Source organism: Pseudophryne corroboree, chromosome 1 (assembly GCF_028390025.1).
Source record: "Pseudophryne corroboree isolate aPseCor3 chromosome 1, aPseCor3.hap2, whole genome shotgun sequence".
Taxonomy (NCBI): Eukaryota; Metazoa; Chordata; class Amphibia; order Anura; family Myobatrachidae; genus Pseudophryne; species Pseudophryne corroboree.
Genome location: NC_086444.1, coordinates 442292280 through 442313409, shown reverse-complemented (window position 1 = coordinate 442313409; position 21130 = coordinate 442292280). Strand labels below are relative to the sequence as shown.

Here is a 21130-nt window from a genome sequence, read left to right as displayed (position 1 = left end):
ATTGTGTGTCAGTCCCTGAATTGGGTCCTCTCTAGTGAATACTGTTGAAAAAAACTAATTTAGTGTGTCCGCTATGTCATTATCATTTTTGCTTAAGACTCCCAACTTGTCTTTTAAAGGGCCTATACTCTCCTTCTTTAATCTCTTGCTATTAATGTATTTAAATAATTTTTTGGGATTCGCTTTGCTTTCCTTTGCTACTAGTTTTTCAGTTTCTATTTTAGCCGCTCTTATTTCCTTTTTGCAAATTTTGTTACATTCCTTATATTGCTGAAATGACTGCTTCCCCGTCAGATTTGTATTTTTTAAATGCTCGCCTTATCTTGCCCATAAGTTCCTTAAACTTTTTGTTAAGCCACATCGGTTTATGATTTTTATTCCTTTTTTGGCTGCTCATAGGAATAAATTTGAGTGTATTTTTAGCTAGCAGGAATTTTAGTACCTCCCATTTCTCCGTAGTGTTTTTTCCTAAAAACAAACCTTCCCATTCAATATCCCTGAAAAATACCCTCATCTTTTCAAAATTTGCTTTGCTAAAGTTTAGAGACCTAGTTGAGCCAGTATAGGGCTGTTTATGGAAACTGATATTGAATGTGACCATATTGTGGTCGCTGTTTCCTATGGGTTCCCCTACTATAATACCTGATACCAAAACCCCATTGTTTGTTAATACCAGGTCTAAGATTGCATTGTACCTAGTTGGTTCCTCAATTAGTTGGACTAAGTAGTTATCATTAAGTGTGTTTAAAATCATATTGCCCCTAGCAGTATCACATGAATCGTTTTTCCAGTTTATCTCTGGATAGTTAAAATCTCCCATCACTACTATGTCTCCTACTCCTGCTGCTCTTTCAATTTGCTTTAGTAACAATTCCTCATCAGATGCGTTGATACCAGGCAGCCTATAGCATACACCCAATACTAACTTTTTTATTCCTTTTTCCCCGCATGCAATTTCTACCCATAATGTTCAACAGTGTCTACAGTCCCCTCCTGAATATCTTCCCGTATATCAGGTTTTAAAAACGGCTTTACGTAAAGACACACCCCTCCACCCTTTTTATTTAGTCTGCCTTTCCTAAACAGTGTATAGCCCTCTAGATTGACTGTCCAATCATGAGATTCATCCCACCAAGTTTCAGTAATGCCTATAATATCATACTGTTTGCTTGCTGCAAGTATTTCTAGTTCACCCTTTTTACCAGTAATGCTTCTGGCGTTTACATAAATACAACTAAGATAAGTATTTTCCCTTGCGTTAGGGACATCTTTTACCTTATGTCTTATGTAGCAATGATGACCTGTAATCGTCATTGGTTAGTGCTTTGGTAAAATCTCTTTTAGTACCCATGTTAGTTACCTTACTGCCTGCTCTTACCCTCCTCCCAACTTCTCCCCCATTTTGTTTACTACCGCCATCCCCACTATTCTCACTGCATGACCCGTAGTTTCTAGCTAAACCCTCCCCCCAGGCTCCTAGTTTAAAATCTCCTCCAACCTTCTAACCATCCTTCCCCTCAGCACCACTGCCCCCTCCTCAGTCAGGTGCAATCCGTCACGACAAAAGAGATGGCGCCTGACTGAGAAGTCCGCCCAGTGTTCCAGGAACACAAACCCCTCTTTCCTGCACCAATCCCTAAGCCACACATTTACCTCCCTATTCTCCCTCTGCCTCCTTGGACTAGCGCGTGGCACGGGTAATAATTCTGAGAATATTACCTTAGATGTCCTTGCCTTCAGTTTCCTTCCTAAGTCCCTATAGTCTTTCTTAAGGACATCCCACCTTCCGCTAACTTTGTCATTGGTGCCAACGTGCACCAAGACCGCCGGGTCTTTCCCAGCCCCTCCCAACAATCTATCTACCCGGTCCGCGATGTGCCGTACCCGAGCACCCGGGAGACAACAGACTGTACGGCGATCACGGTCCCGGTAGCAGATTGCCCTATCTGCCTTCCTGATGATTGAATCCCCTACCACCACCATCTGACTAGGTACCTCTCTTTCTTTTATCCCAACCGCGCCAGAGGGACCGCTCCTCTGGATGCTAGAGGGAGCAGTCTCCTCCGGCACCGTCATTTCTTCACTATCATCCTCCGATTCCTCGTCCAATCGGGCAAATTTGTTCGGGTTTGATAGTTCGGAGATGTCGAGCCTCCCCCTCTTTTTCTTCCTTCTAATTGTGACCCAACTGGCTACCTAATCATCATCCTCTTCTACCAGTGACCCCTCCCGCAACTCCTCCACCGTTCTGTCTAAACTACGCTTGAGATTGTGAATCTCCCTCAGTCGCATAACGGTTTGCTCTAGATCAGTTACCTGGGCTTCCAGGGCAACAGTTCGCACACACCTCGTGCAGATGTAATCACACGTGACCCTTATCTGAAAAGCTCCAGGGGTTCCCTATTTCTCTTAGGTCCTGCTAGCTTGACAAGTAAAACATTTCTGAGGGTAAAAACAAAGGAAGTGGTGTGTTCATAAAAAGAAATATCGCCCAACAATAATTGTTCATTCCTCTGGGGAGCAGCTATGAGCTGAGAATGCATCATACATCTTATCCTCATAAACCCCAACCCCCCCCCCCCCTTCCCCACACAGGAAAAGTTTCTAAGGCCTCTTTCATAAATTTTGGAGTTCTGAAAGGTATTCCTTTTTGTTTTATTTCTGAAATTCTATTGCCGTTATAACCTCTATGTCATCTTATGAAGTGTTTTAATAATTAAGCTTTGGTGAAAAAAAAAATTCAGATAAAATACATTTAATCTAGCATATTCTCCATGATTCTAACTGACATTGTGAGCCAGTGAAGCCCATGCTATATACTTACAGTATGTGTAATAAAGTGTGAAATATTACTGTTTGTGCAGAGAACATAAGGACTCCATTAAAATCTTTCATGGTGGAATCTTCGGGAGTACCTAATTGTAGCAATATAATTCACTAATCTCTTTAAGAAAGTCAACATGTATTAGTAATGATGTGGAGGAAATGTATCTACTGGATGGTTATTCCACCTGTGTACACCCAATCAATTCAAATGTATCAGAATATAACTTCTATTTACATTCAATAAAACATTTTTAATTGAAGCAGAACTACAAGCAACAATACATGGCTGGCAGGGCATGATGTGACTTGTAGTTCCACAACAACTAGCATTGTGTAGAATCTAGATTTAAAGGTATCTGTGAGGTCCGGTGTGATAGAGAAATCAATGTATCACAAAAGTTTTGTCTTACAATGGAAGGATTAATTACAGTGTCCATATACTGTATATACTCCAAATTATGAACTAGAGGAATCACCAAAGGGTGGTAATTTTCCTGCAGTTCCATATAGTCCCACTGTAATGGCAGCTCTGTATAATTAAAAGGGGTTGGTGGAGTCTGCACAGGATCACTCAGTCTAAGTGCTTCGTACTTTAGATGATATCAATTAAAGCTATAGCTCGAAATGAAACCAACGTATGGCCATATATCAAACAAATAATTGGTATTCGGCACTGGGTTGCTCCCAGAAATAGTTCAGTAAACTAGTTATAAAAAAAGTGTATGGTCCTTGTATAGTACAGGAGCCAAAAAGAAAAAAAGAAAGACTATGTGTCTCTTCTGGGGCACACTTTTATTGAAAATTATGTGGTCTTGTAATACTTAAATATAACTTTTATTAGTAACCCTCTTAAAAAAATGGCTATAAGGCGAAAGAAAAATAATGATAATAATAATAATAATAATAGCAACAATTATCATAAAGTTCGTCTATCCAAATAGACGTTAAATTTGGTAAAACAAGTTTGACATGATAGCTCTTTGGGCGAAATTATGTATGTGTCTCTGATGTTTGAGAAAATAATGTCTTCTTCCGAATTTGTAACTAAATAAACTATAACTATAATAGAAATAGAAAAATCCCGGAAGGAAAAGGTATTATTCAATCTAATATATACCGGGCTTCACCCTGATAGTTGATAGTATGTGAAATTCAAAAATTTGGATGGAAAATAATACTTTGGTTCTAGGTCCTATGTCCTGGATTTGGATATAAATACCTGCAGTACCAGGTATTCTCTGGTGGTCTCCCACCCAGGTACTGACCTGGCCCACAGTGCTTGGCTTCAGAGCACCATTTTGCTACAAAACAGGACAGTAGAATTGTTCCTCTACCTTTCTTCGGTCTCAGTGTCGTTTCTCACCACCCTCTCATTTTTTCATTCGATGCCCAGGCAGATGATCAAAAAGCAGAAGTGGTGTTTAACCTACACCTGATTTTCTGTTTCTCCTATACTCAAATTTCTTCACAGCAGTGTTACACTATCATCCACTCAGCACTCCTCTTAAAATTTGGGGAGTCCTCATATACACCTCAGATCAGATTCAATCAGCCCCCAGCCAATTTTGGTTCCTTATTGACCTCTAATAGCCACAGGTGCTATTTATTCACCCAAGGTCAACAATACGGAAGAGGCCCAACCTCATCCTATCTCTTTGAAGTTTAGCCCAGGGGGCTGGTGAAGCACCTGATTTTGGAGACCATCAGCGAATATCAGGTACCGCCAGTATCTCGATTCAGGAGCTGCCAGTAATCTCATCAAAACACTTTGGGATTTCTCACAGAGCCTTAATACATGGTTCCAGGTGTCACCAGGTGGGATATACCTACCTGCGGTCAAACCACACTGAGTATGCCCAACCTCGTCTGATCTTGGAAGCCAAGCACTGTGGGCCAGGTCAGTACCTGGGTGGGAGACCACCAGAGAATACCTGGTACTGCAGGTATTTATATCCAAATCCAGGACATAGGACCTAGAACCAAAGTATTATTTTCCATCCAAATTTTGGAATTTCACATACTATCAACTATCAGGGTGGAGCCCGGTATATATTAGATTGAATAATACCTTTTCCTTCTGGGATTTTTCTATTTATATTATAGTTATAGTTTATTTTGTTACAAATTCGGAAGAAGACATTATTTTCTCAAACATCAGAGACACATACATAATTTCGCCCAAAGAGCCATCATGTCAAACTTGTATTACCAAATTTGATGTCTATTTGGATAGACAAACTTTATGATAATTGTTGCTATTATTATTATTATTCTTTTGCCTTATAGCCATTTTTTTAAGAGGGTTACTAATAAAAGTTATATTTTAAGTATTACAAGACCACATAATTTTCAATAAAAGTGTGCCCCAGAAGAGACACATAGTCTTTCTTTTTTTTCTTTTTGGCTCCTGTACTATACAAGAACCATACACTTTTTTTTATAACTAGTTTACTGAACTATTTCTGGGAGCACCGCCAAACCAGTGCCGAGTACCAATTATTTGTTCGATATATGGCCATTCGTTGGTTTAAATTCAAGCTATAGCTTTAATTGATATCATCTAAAGTACCAAGCACTTTGAGTGATCCTGTGCAGACTCCACCAACCCCTTTTTGTGTACTTCGTATACTGAGCCTAAGCTCAGCTTTCCAGAGTCTGGCACGGATCCACTGTGATTACAAATCCTTTTCCTCTTTTTTTCTTTACTCTCTGCAACTCCCTTGCATAATATTACCAGCTTTAGTCTCAAAAATGAACTTAGCACAAGACGTAGAACAGAAGACTTAGAAAACATTTTTCCTACTGACATAAACTCTGACACTGTGGAACAAAATTGGGAAGAAGATTGTCAAAAACTTAAATATTTATTACAACATCAAACCAGAGTAAATTGGGACTTAACGAGTCTGGAAAATTATCACAAACAGAAAATAGTACCAAGAGGTCTCAGACCAAAACTTTTTCCCTCATATGAATTGTTTACAGATTATTTGAAACAGGAGTGGGAAACAACCTTGTTGAAATGCTCACAGTATCTAATTTGTATCCTAATCAAACATAATAATTTTGTCCTAGACGACTGCTCAAAAGAAATTGATAAATTAGGCAAGAATTTGGAACAGTGGGAACAAAACTTCAAGTTCCAGAGTAAATTTGAGAACATCAAGAAAGATCTGCAGATTTATGAGCAGACTATAATAGATTGCAAAAAGAGCAAGTTTTCAAGGGACAAAAGAGATTTCATCAATAACAGGGTCTTCTATTGGACTAGACCAAGCAGGAAGGGGCATTTCACAGGACACCCCCATACTCCATCATCCTCGGAAACTGAACTCTCAAGCATAGAAGAATACGATCACCAGACACGGGAATCCAGGAGCATCATGACCTCCAGAAGAGAAAACAGCACAGTATCGGGTTTTTTAGAACAAACCCGAGGTGCACGGGATTTCAACACCAAAGGAAAAGAAAAACAAGGCGGAGCAAGAAGAAGAGGCCGGGAAAAATGGGGGTCCCCATCTCCCAACAGATATCCAAACTGCAGGAATCAGAAATAAACCATGATCCAAACCACTTACAGATTGTCAACTTATCTAAACATGTCCTGACGGAAGATCAACAACGGGTACTAGGGATGGGCCTCAGTTTTTCACCTACATCCAAATTTAACAGATTTCAATGGCAGGTGAATCTGCAGCTTTTTGGTCGCAAATTATTACTCGCTAAATATTTTTCTAAACAACCAGCTTCAGTAGATCCTGCATCTGATCTGCCACCTACAGCCGTTATGTCATCTCTAGAAGAAGAAGCTTTGGATGCCCTGGAAGAACTTATGGATACTATGGTACCCACACAATCCAAAAGGACAACTCTAAAGAAAAAATCAACCTTTTTTCCTAACAACAACACCTGCCCAGAGGTCAAGGTGCTTACCAACCTGGTTTCCCGGGACCTGGACAAACTGCACCAGAAAAGAAAATTTTCCAAACCAGTAGGCAACCTATCTAAGAATGAAAGAAAAGCAATCAGAGAAATCCAAATCCTAATCAAACCCTCTGACAAAGGGGGAATGTGGTAATATGGCCAGTGGAAATGTATTTGATTGAAGCAAACAAACAACTCGATGATCAATCTTGCTATAAAAAAAGCTTTTTTGATCCATCAGCCAACTATACGCAACAGTACATGAGAATTGTAGATCAAGCTTTTAATTCGGGTACCATAACCAAAATAGAACATGAATATTTATCTGTCACTAATTCTAGAACTCCAACATTTTACCTTCTACCGAAGGTACATAAGAACCTTCACAATCCTCCAGGTCAGCCAATTGTATCGGGCAATGGAGGTTTACTTAAGAAAGCCTGTATCTTCATAGATACACACCTAAGAGATCATGTAATGAGCCTTCCATCTTATACCAAGGACACCACCGATGTCCTTCGAAAAATCAACACCATAGAATTAGAAGAAACACATCTCTTAGTTAGTTTGGATGTGGAGGCTCTATATACATGTATCTGACATGATTTGGGTATACGGGCTGTTGAATACTTTCTCAAAATGGAAGAAATGACTGAATTCCACCATTTTTTGCTCCAACTCTTACAATTTGTACTACATCAAAACTACTTTACTTTTAACAACCTCTTCTACACCCAGGTAAGGGTACAGCAATGGGGGCAGCCTGTGCCCCCACATATGCTAACCTCTTCCTGGGGTGGTGAGAGAGGGAGTTTGTATTCACGGATAATATGGAGGAACATATTAAACATGTCGTTCTGTGGACTCGTTATATTGATGACATTCTTTTGATTTGGAGTGGAACACCTGAGGAACTTGGTATTTTCATAAAGCATTTGAATAATAACAATTTAAACCTCAGGTTTACCTTTGAATGTAACTCAAAGAGCATATCCTTCCTGGATCTTCGAATCTACAGAGACGACCTTAACCTCCTTTCAACTGAAATCTTCCGCAAGAGTACCTCTACCAATACTCTATTACATCAAACCAGCTCCCACTTTCCCCCCACAATTACCAACATCCCCAAAGGGGAATTCCTGCGCCTACGAAGAAACTGTTCCAACGATGAAATATTTGCTACCCGCAGCAAAGAACTGGCACACAGATTAAAAGAACAAGGGTACAGTACCAGGTCCATTAAAAAAGCTAAAAAGATCTGCTTGCACTCTCCAAGAGAGTCATTAATTTTCCAGGAGTCTAAGACCACTAATGCCAACACGACAATTCGATTTGTGGGTGACTTCTGTGACGAATGGAAAGAAATTAAATCCATCTTACAACGACATTGGTCTATCTTGATGTCTGATAATGACTTGTCACAGAAACTCAACAACACAATAGATCTCAGTTGGAGACGCTCTCCAAATTTGAGAGATCATTTTGTCAAAAGTCACTTTATATCAAGACCAGCACGAGACCCCGTCAAAATATGAAGCTATTCATGTGGAAATTGTAAAATCTGTGAGCATATAGTCAATCTTCAAACAACAATGGACAGATATGGGGACACCATTAAAATCAAGGATTTCTTTAACTGCAAGAGTACCTATGTAGTCTATTGCATCTCGTGCCCATGCAATCTCAAATATATAGGAATCACCACACGCATGTTGAAGCACAGGGCCCTCAAACATATGAATAAAATCAGGAATGCCAGTAGAGACCAACAAAGGATGAAGCAACTAACTACTGTCTCCAGACACTTTCTGCAAAAACATTCCTGCTCCCCGTAGGATTTAAAAATATGCGTTTTAGAACAAGTCAAAATGGGAATCAGAGGTGGAGACATTATGGCTACACTCCTCAAAATAGAAAGTGAATGGACTTTCAAATTGAATACCTTATCCCCGAATGGTCTCAATGAATATATCAGCTACAGTGTCTTTTTATAATGCCTTCATAAACCCATACAAAGTTTAAAGAACCTTTTTTAGGGTCCAAAACGATACATTCACCACAGGTCCCACACTCCCCCAAGCCATTCCAATCCTTTGGAAGCCCCACAGTCTTTCACTATTCTCCTCCCCTTCCATTGTCTCCTCATACACATGCCCAACTCACTAATTGTTGACACAATCTCCCATTTACAACACCAACAAACCAATTTTCACACCACTTTGAATATCATTTACCTCAATTCATCATTATATATGTTCTTCTCAAATTCTGTGCCCCTCCCCATTTTCCCTCCTCACTATCACTCATCCTTTCTATCCTCATACACTCTCAGCTCCCCCTTCACCTAGGCTAGCTCCTCGTATTTATTCTCTCTTTTCCGCTCTCACTTCTCTGCCATATCCACCCTTTCCTTGTCACCCATTCCTCACGTCACCCTTCACACCATTCACACATTCAACACCAATCAGAGTTCCCTTCCCAATATCCCATAATACTTCCCACTTATCATCTTCATGGTCGCTACAGGAATTTCACACCACACACTGCTCCATCACCCACTCACTCCACAGTCACACTACATCTGCTCCCCCCACCCTCCAGTTTCATCAATAGTCGTACACTGCCTCATTTAAATATATCATTATTCTCATCTCTCTTCATCTCCATCAACCATTCCAATTCCATAATATCTCGACCCCGACTTTCATTTTATATCCAAACATTTTCCACCTCATCCATTTCTATGTGTAGATATTCCAATTTTGTTTTTTGTTGCTCATTTTCAATTCTTGTTACATACCCCTTCTCATCATATATTTTATAATTTTTATCATATTTTTCATCATTGTTATTTCCCATCATTAACATTTTTATTTCAACATTTTTATTTTCATTCAGCATTCATTTATATTTTTTTGTTAATATATATATTTTCTCATTAATCATTTTTCCACATTATTCCATTTTTTCACTAATATCATTATAATATTTCATTTCAATCCTGTTGTTTTCCACTCCACTATATCATTTAATCATACAATAAATCTCTAAATTAGGTTTATCCTCAAATCCTATCCATGCCATAATTAGCTTAATCACTCCCCCTAACAGCGTCATAAATCAAGTTTAGGGATGTAATTAGTGTCTTAACAAGCCTCAACAAGCCAATCCCTAATTATCAGGATTCAGTCCAAATACTTTTCTCTAAATAAGCGTATCTCTATTTAATTTTTTTACATCGCAACAGGCATACTTTATGTCTTCCACGTTTGCTAAGTTCTAATATAGGGGACTTAATTAGTTATTATAGCCAATTACCCAATCCACAGGACCCACCATGTCTTTATAAAACAGTGCAAGAGTGCCGGAGAGCAGGCAACCAGTGAACAAGCTCTCCCAAGCAAAACGTACATCACTTCCGGCTCCGGTGTTCCGAACTTCCGGTTGTATATATATATACATTTTGATAAGTGAAGCAATCTAAGAGTGACACATACATTGTTAACCAGGGATATATGGCAACAATGGGAATATACCAGATTTATCAGCAAGCCGTACCTATGTCCAGGACTCATTATTAATTTATATATTAATACCCATTTACTACCAATATATGGTTCCTTAAAGGTTCAGTCCTGTTTTTTTGTTTTTTGTGATTCCTACAAGAACAGTGGTTATATATCTCTCTTTGATAGTGACCCTTTTTGACACACTGCAATAACTGAAATTGAACCCCCAACACCCCCCCCCTTTTTTTTGCTGACTGTATTGAGCAGTCGTGAATCTAATACGTGATTAATTACACATTATTTTTCCAAGTATTTGGATCAAATACGTGATTCATCACATATGATTATCTGAATATTTATCTATATAGAAACAGTTCAAGTAACATTCCTATTTACATGAAATTTCGGGAACTCCCTCTCATTCTGTTTAAACAATCTGGGTGGCTCTGCAATGCATCATGTAAACAGAGCACCATTTTGCTACAAAACAGGACAGTAGAAGTGTTCCTCTACCTTTCTTCGGTCTCAGTGTCGTTTCTCACCACCCTCTCATTTTTTCATTCGATGCCCAAGCAGATGATCAAAAAGCAGAAGTGGTGTTTAACCTACACCTGATTCTCTGTTTCTCCTATACTCAAATTTCTTCACAACAGTGTCACACTATCATCCACTCAGCACTCCTCTTAAAATTTGGGGAGTCCTCATATACACCTCAGATCAGATTCAATCAGCCCCCAGCCAATTTTGGTTCCTTATTGACCTCTAATAGCCACAGGTGCTATTTATTCACCCTAGGTCAACAATACGGAAGAGGCCCAACCTCATCCTATCTCTTTGAAGTTTAGCCCAGGGGGCCGGTGAAGCACCTGATTTTGGAGACCATCAGCGAATATCAGGTACCGCCAGTATCTCGATTCAGGAGCATCCATTAATCTCACCAAAAAACTTTGGGATTTCTCACAGAGCCTTAATACATGGTTCCAGGTGTCACCAGGTGGGATATACCTACCTGCGGTCAAACCACACTGAGTATGCCCAACCTCGTCTGATCTTGGAAGCCAAGCACTGTGGGCCAGGTCAGTACCTGGGTGGGAGACCACCAGAGAATACCTGGTACTGCAGGTATTTATATCCAGATCCAGGACATAGGACCTAGAACCAAAGTATTATTTTCCATCCAAATTTTGGAATTTCACATACTATCAACTATAAGGGTGAAGCCCGGTATATATTAGATTGAATAATACCTTTTCCTTCTGGGATTTTTCTATTTCTATTATAGTTATAGTTTATTTTGTTACAAATTCGGAAGAAGACATTATTTTCTCAAACATCAGAGACACATACATAATTTTGCCCAAAGAGCCATCATGTCAAACTTGTATTACCAAATTTGATGTCTATTTGGATAGACAAACTTTATGATAATTGTTGCTATTATTATTATTATTATTATTATTATTATTTTTCTTTTGCCTTATAGCCATTTTTTTAAGAGGGTTACTAATAAAAGTTATATTTTAAGTATTACACGACCACATCATTTTCAATAAAAGTGTGCCCCAGAAGAGACACATAGTCTTTCTTTTTTTCTTTTTGGCTCCTGTACTATACAAGAACCATACACTTTTTTATAGCTCTGTATAATTACCAAAGAAGGAGGTGATGGTTTAATGTGGAATCTGATGAACCATGTCCTTCTGGAAATGTCCTTCTAACAATGATATAAAGTAGTCCAAGAGATATAGATATTGCTCAGGTTGTAATCCCATACAGATGTAGCCGCACTCATCATGGCTACATCTGTGCCCCAGCACATTGTGGTGATCTCAGGTGCGCGTGCATCATAGATGCATGATTGGGAGCATCTCTTTCCACTGCCTCAGAATGGCTAGGCACTGCATCACCTAGCCACACCAAGAGTGCCCACATGCGATGTAGCCAGGTTTTGGATCTATAGTAACTTTGTGTTTTGGTTTTACCAAAATGCCCTCATGTTTTCGATCATATAATTTGTTGGTTTTTTTTTCCTACAGTATTATGACCCTCAATAACATTCATTTCCTGTAATTTCCAGCATTTTTGACCACCTCACAACTAACAATATTGTCCACCTATATTAGACAAAAGCTGGCTGGCTAAAGGAAGTGACAAAGTAGTGGCACAAACACTTCGAAAAATCAACACCATAGAATTAGAAGAAACACATCTCTTAGTTAGTTTGGATGTGGAGGCTCTATATACATGTATCTGACATGATTTGTGTATACGGGCTGTTGAATACTTTCTCAAAATGGAAGAAATGACTGAATTCCACCATTTTTTGCTCCAACTCTTACAATTTGTACTACATCAAAACTACTTTACTTTTAACAACCTCTTCTACACCAAGGTAAGGGTTACAGCAATGGGGGCAGCCTGTGCCCCCACATATGCTAACCTCTTCCTGGGGTGGTGGGAGAGGGAGTTTGTATTCACGGATAATATGGAGGAACATATTAAACATGTCGTTCTGTGGACTCGTTATATGGATGACATTCTTTTGATTTGGAGTGGAACACCTGAGGAACTTGGTATTTTCATAAAGCATTTGAATAATAACAATTTAAACCTCAGGTTTACCTTTGAATGTAACTCAAAGAGCATATTCTTCCTTGATCTTCGAATCTAAAGAGACAACCTTAACCTCCTTTCAACTGAAATCTTCCGCAAGAGTACCTCTACCAATACTCTATTACATCAAACCAGCTCCCACTTTCCCCCCACAATTACCAACATCCCCAAAGGGGAATTCCTGCGCCTACGAAGGAACTGTTCCAACGATGAAATATTTACTACCCGCAGCAAAGAACTGGCACACAGATTAAAAGAACGGGGGTACAGTTCCAGGTCCATTAAAAAAGCTAAAAAGATCTGCTTGCACACTCCAAGAGAGTCATTAATTTTCCAGGAGTCTAAGACCACTAATGCCAACACGACAATTCGATTCGTGGGTGACTTCTGTGACGAATGGAAAGAAATTAAATCCATCTTCCAACGACATTGGTCTATCTTGATGTCTGATAATGACTTGTCACAGAAACTCAACAACACAATAGATCTCAGTTGGAGACGCTCTCCAAATTTGAGAGATCATTTTGTCAAAAGTCACTTTATATCAAGACCAGCACGAGACCCCGTCATAATAGGAAGCTATCCATGTGGAAATTGTAAAATCTGTGAGCATATAGTCAATCTTCAAACAACAATGGACAGATATGGGGACACCATTAAAATCAAGGATTTCTTTAACTGCAAGAGTACCAAAGTAGTCTATTGCATCTCGTGCCCATGCAATCTCAAGTATATAGGAATCACCACACGCATGTTGAAGCACAGGGCCCTCGAACATATGAGTAACATCAGGAATGCCAGTAGAGACCAACAAAGGATGAAGCAACTAACTACTGTCTCCAGACACTTTCTGCAAAAACATTCCTGCTCCCCGTAGGATTTAAAAATATGCGGTTTAGAACAAGTCAAAATGGGAATCAGAGGTGGAGACATTATGGCTACACTCCTCAAAATAGAAAGTGAATGGACTTTCAAATTGAATACCTTAGCCCCGAATGGTCTCAATGAATATATCAGCTACAGTGTCTTTTTATAATGCCTTCATGTACCCATACAAAGTGTAAAGAACATTTTTTTAGGGTCCAAAACGATACATTCACCACAGGTCCCACACTCCCCCAAGCCATTCCAATCCTTTGGAAGCCCCACAGTCTTTCACTATTCTCCTCCCCTTCCATTGTCTCCTCATACACATGCCCAACTCACTAGTTGTTGACACAATCTCCCATTTACAACACCAACAAACCAATTTTCACACCACTTTGAATATCATTTACCTCAATTCATCATTATACAGGTTGAGTATCCCTTATCCAAAATGCTTGGGACCAGAGGTATTTTGGATATGGGATTTTTCCGTATTTTGGAATAATTGCATACCATAATGGGATATCATGGTGATGGGACCTAAATCTAAGCACAGAATGCATTTATGTTACATATACACCTTATACACACAGCCTGAAGGTCATTTTAGCCAATATTTTTTATAACTTTTTGCATTAAACAAAGTGTGTCTACATTCACACAATTCATTTATGTTTCATATACACCTTATATACACAGCCTGAAGGTCATTTAATACAGTATTATTAATAACTTTGTGTATTAAACAAAGTTTGTGTACATTGAGCCATCAGAAAACAAAGGTTTCACTATCTCACTCTCACTCAAAAAAGTCCGTATTTCGGAATATTCCGTATTTCGGAATATTTGGATATGGGATACTCAACCTGTATATGTTCTTCTCAAATTCTGTGCCCCTCCCCATTTTCCCTCCTCACTATCACTCATCCTTTCTATCCTCATACACTCTCAGCTCCCCCTTCACCTAGGCTAGCTCCTCGTATTTATTCTCTCTTTTCCGCTCTCACTTCTCTGCCATATCCACCCTTTCCTTGTCACCCATTCCTCACGTCACCCTTCATACCATTCACACATTCAACACCAATCAGAGTTCCCTTCCCAATATCCCATAATACTTCCCACTTATCATCTTCATGGTCGCTACAGGAATTTCACACCACACACTGCTCCATCACCCACTCACTCCACAGTCACACTACATCTGCTCCCCCCCACCCTCCAGTTTCATCAATAGTCGTACACTGCCTCATTTAAATATATCATTATTCTCATCTCTCTTCATCTCCATCAACCATTCCAATTCCATAATATCTCGACCCCGACTTTCATTTTATATCCAAACATTTTCCACCTCATCCATTTCTATGTGTAGATATTCCAATTTTGTTTTTTGTTGCTCATTTTCAATTCTTGTTACATACCCCTTCTCATCATATTATTTATAATTTTTATCATATTTTTCATCATTGTTATTTCCCATCATTAACATTTTTATTTCAACATTTTTATTTTCATTCAGCATTCATTTATATTTTTTTGTTAATATATATATTTTCTCATTAATTATTTTTCCACATTATTCCATTTTTTCACTAATATCATTATAATATTTCATTTCAATCCTGTTGTTTTCCACTCCACTATATCATTTAATCATACAATAATTCTCTAAATTAGGTTTATCCTCAAATCCTATCCATGCCATAATTAGCTTAATCACTCCCCCTAACAGCGTCATAAATCAAGTTTAGGGATGTAATTAGTGTCTTAACAAGCCTCAACAAGCCAATCCCTAATTATCAGGATTCAGTCCAAATACTTTTCTCTAAATAAGCGTATCTCTATTTAATTTTCTTTTACATCGCAACAGGCATACTTTATGTCTTCCACGTTTGCTAAGTTCTAATATAGGGGACTTAATTAGTTATTATAGCCAATTACCCAATTCACAGGACCCACCATGTCTTTATAAAATAGTGCAAGAGAGCCGGAGAGAAGGCAACCAGTGAACAAGCTCTCCCAAGCAAAACGTACATCACTTCCGGCTCCGGTGTTCCGAACTTCCGGTTGGGGGACCGCGGACACCGGCGTCTCACTGCTGGGCTCACCCTCCACCACGGACACTTAGGAGCGGCGTCCAGCGACCCAGGGGGGTATCCCACCCCTCCACCTACTAGTAGGTTACAGGACTTTCCTGACTCTCCATCGGAGGCAATATCTCTGGTAAACTCCACCCTTTTTTTGCTCAAGTTATTCACTCTCTCATCAACCATTGTGTGATTATATATATATATTTTGATAAGTGAAGCAATCTAAGAGTGACACATACATTGTTAACCAGGGATATATGGCAACAATGGGAATATACCAGATTTACCAGCAAGCAGTACCTATGTCCAGGACTCATTATTAATTTATATATTAATACCCATTTACTACCAATATATGGTTCCTTAAAGGTTCAGTCCTGTTTTTTTTGTTTTTGTGATTCCTACAAGAACAGTGGTTATATATCTCTCTTTGATAGTGACCCTTTTTGACACACTGCAATAACTGAAATCGAACCCCCAACACCCCCCCCCCTTTTTTTGCTGACTGTATTGAGCAGTCGTGAATCTAATACGTGATTAATTACACATTATTTTTCCAAGTATTTGGATCAAATACGTGATTCATCACATATGATTATCTGAATATTTATCTATATAGAAACAGTTCAAGTAACATTCCAATTTACATGATCAAAAAGCAGAAGTGGTGTTTAACCTACACCTGATTCTCTGTTTCTCCTATACTCATTCTCCTATACTCAAATTTCTTCACAACAGTGTCACACTATCATCCACTCAGCACTCCTCTTAAAATTTGGGGAGTCCTCATATACACCTCAGATCAGATTCAATCAGCTCCCAGCCAATTTTGGTTCCTTATTGACCTCTAATAGCCACAGGTGCTATTTATTCACCCAAGGTCAACAATACGGAAGAGGCCCAACCTCATCCTATCTCTTTGAAGTTTAGCCCAGGGGGCCGGTGAAGCACCTGATTTTGGAGACCATCAGCGAATATCAGGTACCGCCAGTATCTCGATTCAGGAGCATCCATTAATCTCACCAAAAAACTTTGGGATTTCTCACAGAGCCTTAATACATGGTTCCAGGTGTCACCAGGTGGGATATACCTACCTGCGGTCAAACCACACTGAGTATGCCCAACCTCGTCTGATCTTGGAAGCCAAGCACTGTGGGCCAGGTCAGTACCTGGGTGGGAGACCACCAGAGAATACCTGGTACTGCAGGTATTTATATCCAGATCCAGGACATAGGACCTAGAACCAAAGTATTATTTTCCATCCAAATTTTGGAATTTCACATACTATCAACTATAAGGGTGAAGCCCGATATATATTAGATTGAATAATACCTTTTCCTTCTGGGATTTTTCTATTTCTATTATAGTTATAGTTTATTTTGTTACAAATTCGGAAGAAGACATTATTTTCTCAAACATCAGAGACACATACATAATTTCGCCCAAAGAGCCATCATGTCAAACTTGTATTACCAAATTTGATGTCTATTTGGATAGACAAACTTTATGATAATTGTTGCTATTATTATTATTAGTATTATTATTATTATTTTTCTGTTGCCTTATAGCCATTTTTTTAAGAGGGTTACTAATAAAAGTTATATTTTAAGTATTACAAGACCACATAATTTTCAATAAAAGTGTGCCCCAGAAGAGACACATAGTCTTTCTTTTTTTCTTTTTGGCTTCTGTACTATACAAGAACCAATAGTTATCTATTCAGGGAGAAAAAGTATGACTCTTGTTTGGGCGCACTCTTAATACATTTTTTCTTAAATGATGATCAGTAGGTGATAAGTCTACAAAGTAATAATGACGTCTTTAGCTAGTACCCTTCTCCACACATAAAGCATCCAGGACAAGATACATTAAACGTAAGTACTATAATTATACAGTGTAGGAAATATAAATAGAAAAAGGACTTTTGTAATTACAAGAATGTATAAAAATGTGTTCAGATCTTAATTATACCTGGATAAATGCATATAGGAAAGGTAGCTACATCTCAAGCTGCCTCCGTCTGCCCAAGATCTGTACAAACTTTGTTTGTATTGATGCGGCCCTAGGTGGGGTTAAATGCGCGAATGGGAGAGCCCACACACCGTTTAACAATACTAATAGTCTGCCACTAGCATTGGTGAATAAATCAACATGATTAGAGAATGGAGAAGTAGTAGGATTAAGTGTAAGTGGTGATACTGCTGTTGGCGTTTTTACTATAGGGAAGGAGAACTTCCTACTTCACCAGGTATTCCCTAGCAGTCGCCTGTCTAGGTACTGACCTAGCCCACCTCCGTTTAGCTTCCAAGATCGGACGAGATTGGGCGTGAACGTAGGGGTATGGTCGTAGGGAGAACTTTCCCCATAACAACAATGAGAGTGCACCGAAACAGAAGGATTGAGTCCTTCTTCGGAGAAAGAATGTGTGTTAAAAGTGTATCATAGGATAAGGTTGAGAAGGATAGGTAAAAAGGTATGAATCTGCTGTCCACGTTAGACTGGAGAAACGTGTCCCTGAGGGAGCACGCTCTCCCGAATCATGGATTAGAGTTCACAGAAGGAAGAAGAGTGGGAACAGTAAGAGATTGAGGAGAAATAGTGAGGACAGTATGTTTGATACTCTGGTCTCCTTTTGGTCACCTGTATTGTTTCAACATGGCGAATTTAGGTGACGGCAGAAAGAGGTCCTGAAGAAATTTTAAATAGTAATTAGCGGCAGTGAAAATGTATGTTACTGTTAATCACGATAAAGTATATTGCTGTTAATAACGGTTATTGCTTGTGTTTCCCAAGCTAATATATGAGACCGGTAAGTTGTCACTGATAAAGCAAACCCCTTTGTGACAAGTCCTCAAATGGACCGTCAAAATTTTTTTTTTGTGCCTTTGATGTGCTGCCTGAGGCAGGCTACTTAAAGGACCAAAGAAACAAAAACATGAATATATGCCAAATATTTTTTTCATTAATTTGCATCGACAGAAGAATTGAGCGGAAGAGCAGACAAGGACATTCCCTGTGATCATAAATCTAAACAAAGAAATTGTTGCTTATTGTACACAAACAGAAAAAATATATACTTTTTAGCGAGTATGATGTGCTCATTCTTAAGAAGCATAGGCTATGTAAGTAGCAACACTATTGTCTGAAAGGCACATTGTAATAGGCTGAGGCATATGGGTAATTCAATTTTGAACCTCTTCAGCCAATGAGCAATCAGTGAAAAAAGGGGGGGAGAAAGGGAGCGAGGTCACCAATTGTCGCCCACTGTTGTTTAGTACTGAATCACACAGAGGGGCAGAGAGTATAGCTCAGTAGGATAGGTAAGTCCTGTTGCTAATAATTCAGCCAACAGGTAATGTGCCCGCTGAAAAAGCGGAATCAGCCAACAGGCAATGTGCCAGCTGAAAGTACGGAAAAAGAAAAAAAAGAAAAAAACTTTAGTGTCAAACAGGCAAAAGTGCCCTCAATGAGATAATAAAGGTAATAAATATCACCCATTCAGATGTCAGGTAGGAGCGGTGCCCACTGGAAAAACGCGTTTCACCCGGTCACGGGCTTGTTCACTTTCTTTCTGAGCAGCTGCTCAGAAAGAAAGTGAGGGCACTTTTGCCTGTTTGACACTAAAGTTTTTTTCTTTTTTTTCTTTTTCCGTACTTTCAGCTGGCACATTGCCTGTTGGCTGATTCCACTTTTTCAGCGGGCACATTACCTGTTGGCTGAATTATTAGCAACAGGACTTACCTATCCTACTGAGCTATACTCTCTGCCCCTCTGTGTGATTCAGTACTAAACAACAGTGGGCGACAATTGGTGACCTCGCTCCCTTTCTCCCCCCCTTTTTTCACTGATTGCTCATTGGCTGAAGAGGTTCAAAATTGAATTACCCATATGTCTCAGCCTATTACAATGTGCCTTTCAGACAATAGTGTTGCTACTTACATAGCCTATGCTTCTTAAGAATGAGCACATCATACTCGCTAAAAAGTATATATTTTTTCTGTTTGTGTACAATAAGCAACAATTTCTTTGTTTAGATTTATGATCACAGGGAATGTCCTTGTCTGCTCTTCCGCTCAATTCTTCTGTCGATGCAAATTAATGAAAAAAATATTTGACATATATTCATGTTTTTGTTTCTTTGGTCCTTTAAGTAGCCTGCCTCAGGCAGCACATCAAAGGCACAAAAAAAATTTTTGACGGTCCATTTGTGGACTTGTCACAAAGGGGTTTGCTTTATCAGTGACAACTTACCAGTCTCATATATTAGCTTGGGAAACACAAGCAATAACCGTTATTAACAGCAATATACTTTATCGTGATTAACAGTAACATACATTTTCACTGCCGCTAATTACTATTTAAAATTTCTTCAGGACCTCTTTCTGCCGTCACCTAAATTCGCCATGTTGAAACAATACAGGTGACCAAAAGGAGACCAGAGTATCAAACATACTGTCCTCACTATTTCTCCTCAATCTCTTACTGTTCCCACTCTTCTTCCTTCTGTGAACTCTAATCCATGATTCGGGAGAGCGTGCTCCCTCAGGGACACGTTTCTCCAGTCTAACGTGGACAGCAGATTCATACCTTTTTACCTATCCTTCTCAACCTTATCCTATGATACACTTTTAACACACATTCTTTCTCCGAAGAAGGACTCAATCCTTCTGTTTCGGTGCACTCTCATTGTTGTTATGGGGAAAGTTCTCCCTACGACCATACCCCTACGTTCACGCCCAATCTCGTCCGATCTTGGAAGCTAAACGGAGGTGGGCTAGGTCAGTACCTAGACAGGCGACTGCTAGGGAATACCTGGTGAAGTAGGAAGTTCTCCTTCCCTATAGTAAAAACGCCAACAGCAGTATCACCACTTACACTTAATCCTACTACTTCTCCATTCTCTAATCATGTTGATTTATTCACCAATGCTAGTGGCAGACTATTAGTATTGTTAAACGGTGTGTGGGCTCTCCCATTCGCGCATTTAACCCCACCTAGGGCCGCATCAATACAAACAAAGTTTGTACAGATCTTGGGCAGACGGAGGCAGCTTGAGATGTAGCTACCTTTCCTATATGCATTTATCCAGGTATAATTAAGATCTGAACACATTTTTATACATTCTTGTAATTACAAAAGTCCTTTTTCTATTTATATTTCCTACACTGTATAATTATAGTACTTACGTTTAATGTATCTTGTCCTGGATGCTTTATGTGTGGAGAAGGGTACTAGCTAAAGACGTCATTATTACTTTGTTGACTTATCACCTACTGATCATCATTTAAGAAAAAATGTATT

General features: G+C 39.1%; 5 pseudogenes; 4 read left to right on the top strand and 1 right to left on the bottom strand.

Moving 5' to 3' along the window:
* Positions 1 to 4654: 4654 nt before the first annotated feature.
* On the top strand, positions 4655 to 4772 carry LOC134944235 (5S ribosomal RNA; annotated as a pseudogene).
* A 6494-nt stretch (positions 4773 to 11266) lies between these two features.
* LOC134944229 (5S ribosomal RNA) lies at positions 11267 to 11384 on the top strand (annotated as a pseudogene).
* A 5537-nt stretch (positions 11385 to 16921) lies between these two features.
* Positions 16922 to 17039, top strand: LOC134944224 (5S ribosomal RNA; annotated as a pseudogene).
* A 1023-nt stretch (positions 17040 to 18062) lies between these two features.
* On the bottom strand, positions 18063 to 18181 carry LOC134949171 (5S ribosomal RNA; annotated as a pseudogene).
* A 2356-nt stretch (positions 18182 to 20537) lies between these two features.
* Positions 20538 to 20656, top strand: LOC134949165 (5S ribosomal RNA; annotated as a pseudogene).
* Positions 20657 to 21130: the final 474 nt, after the last annotated feature.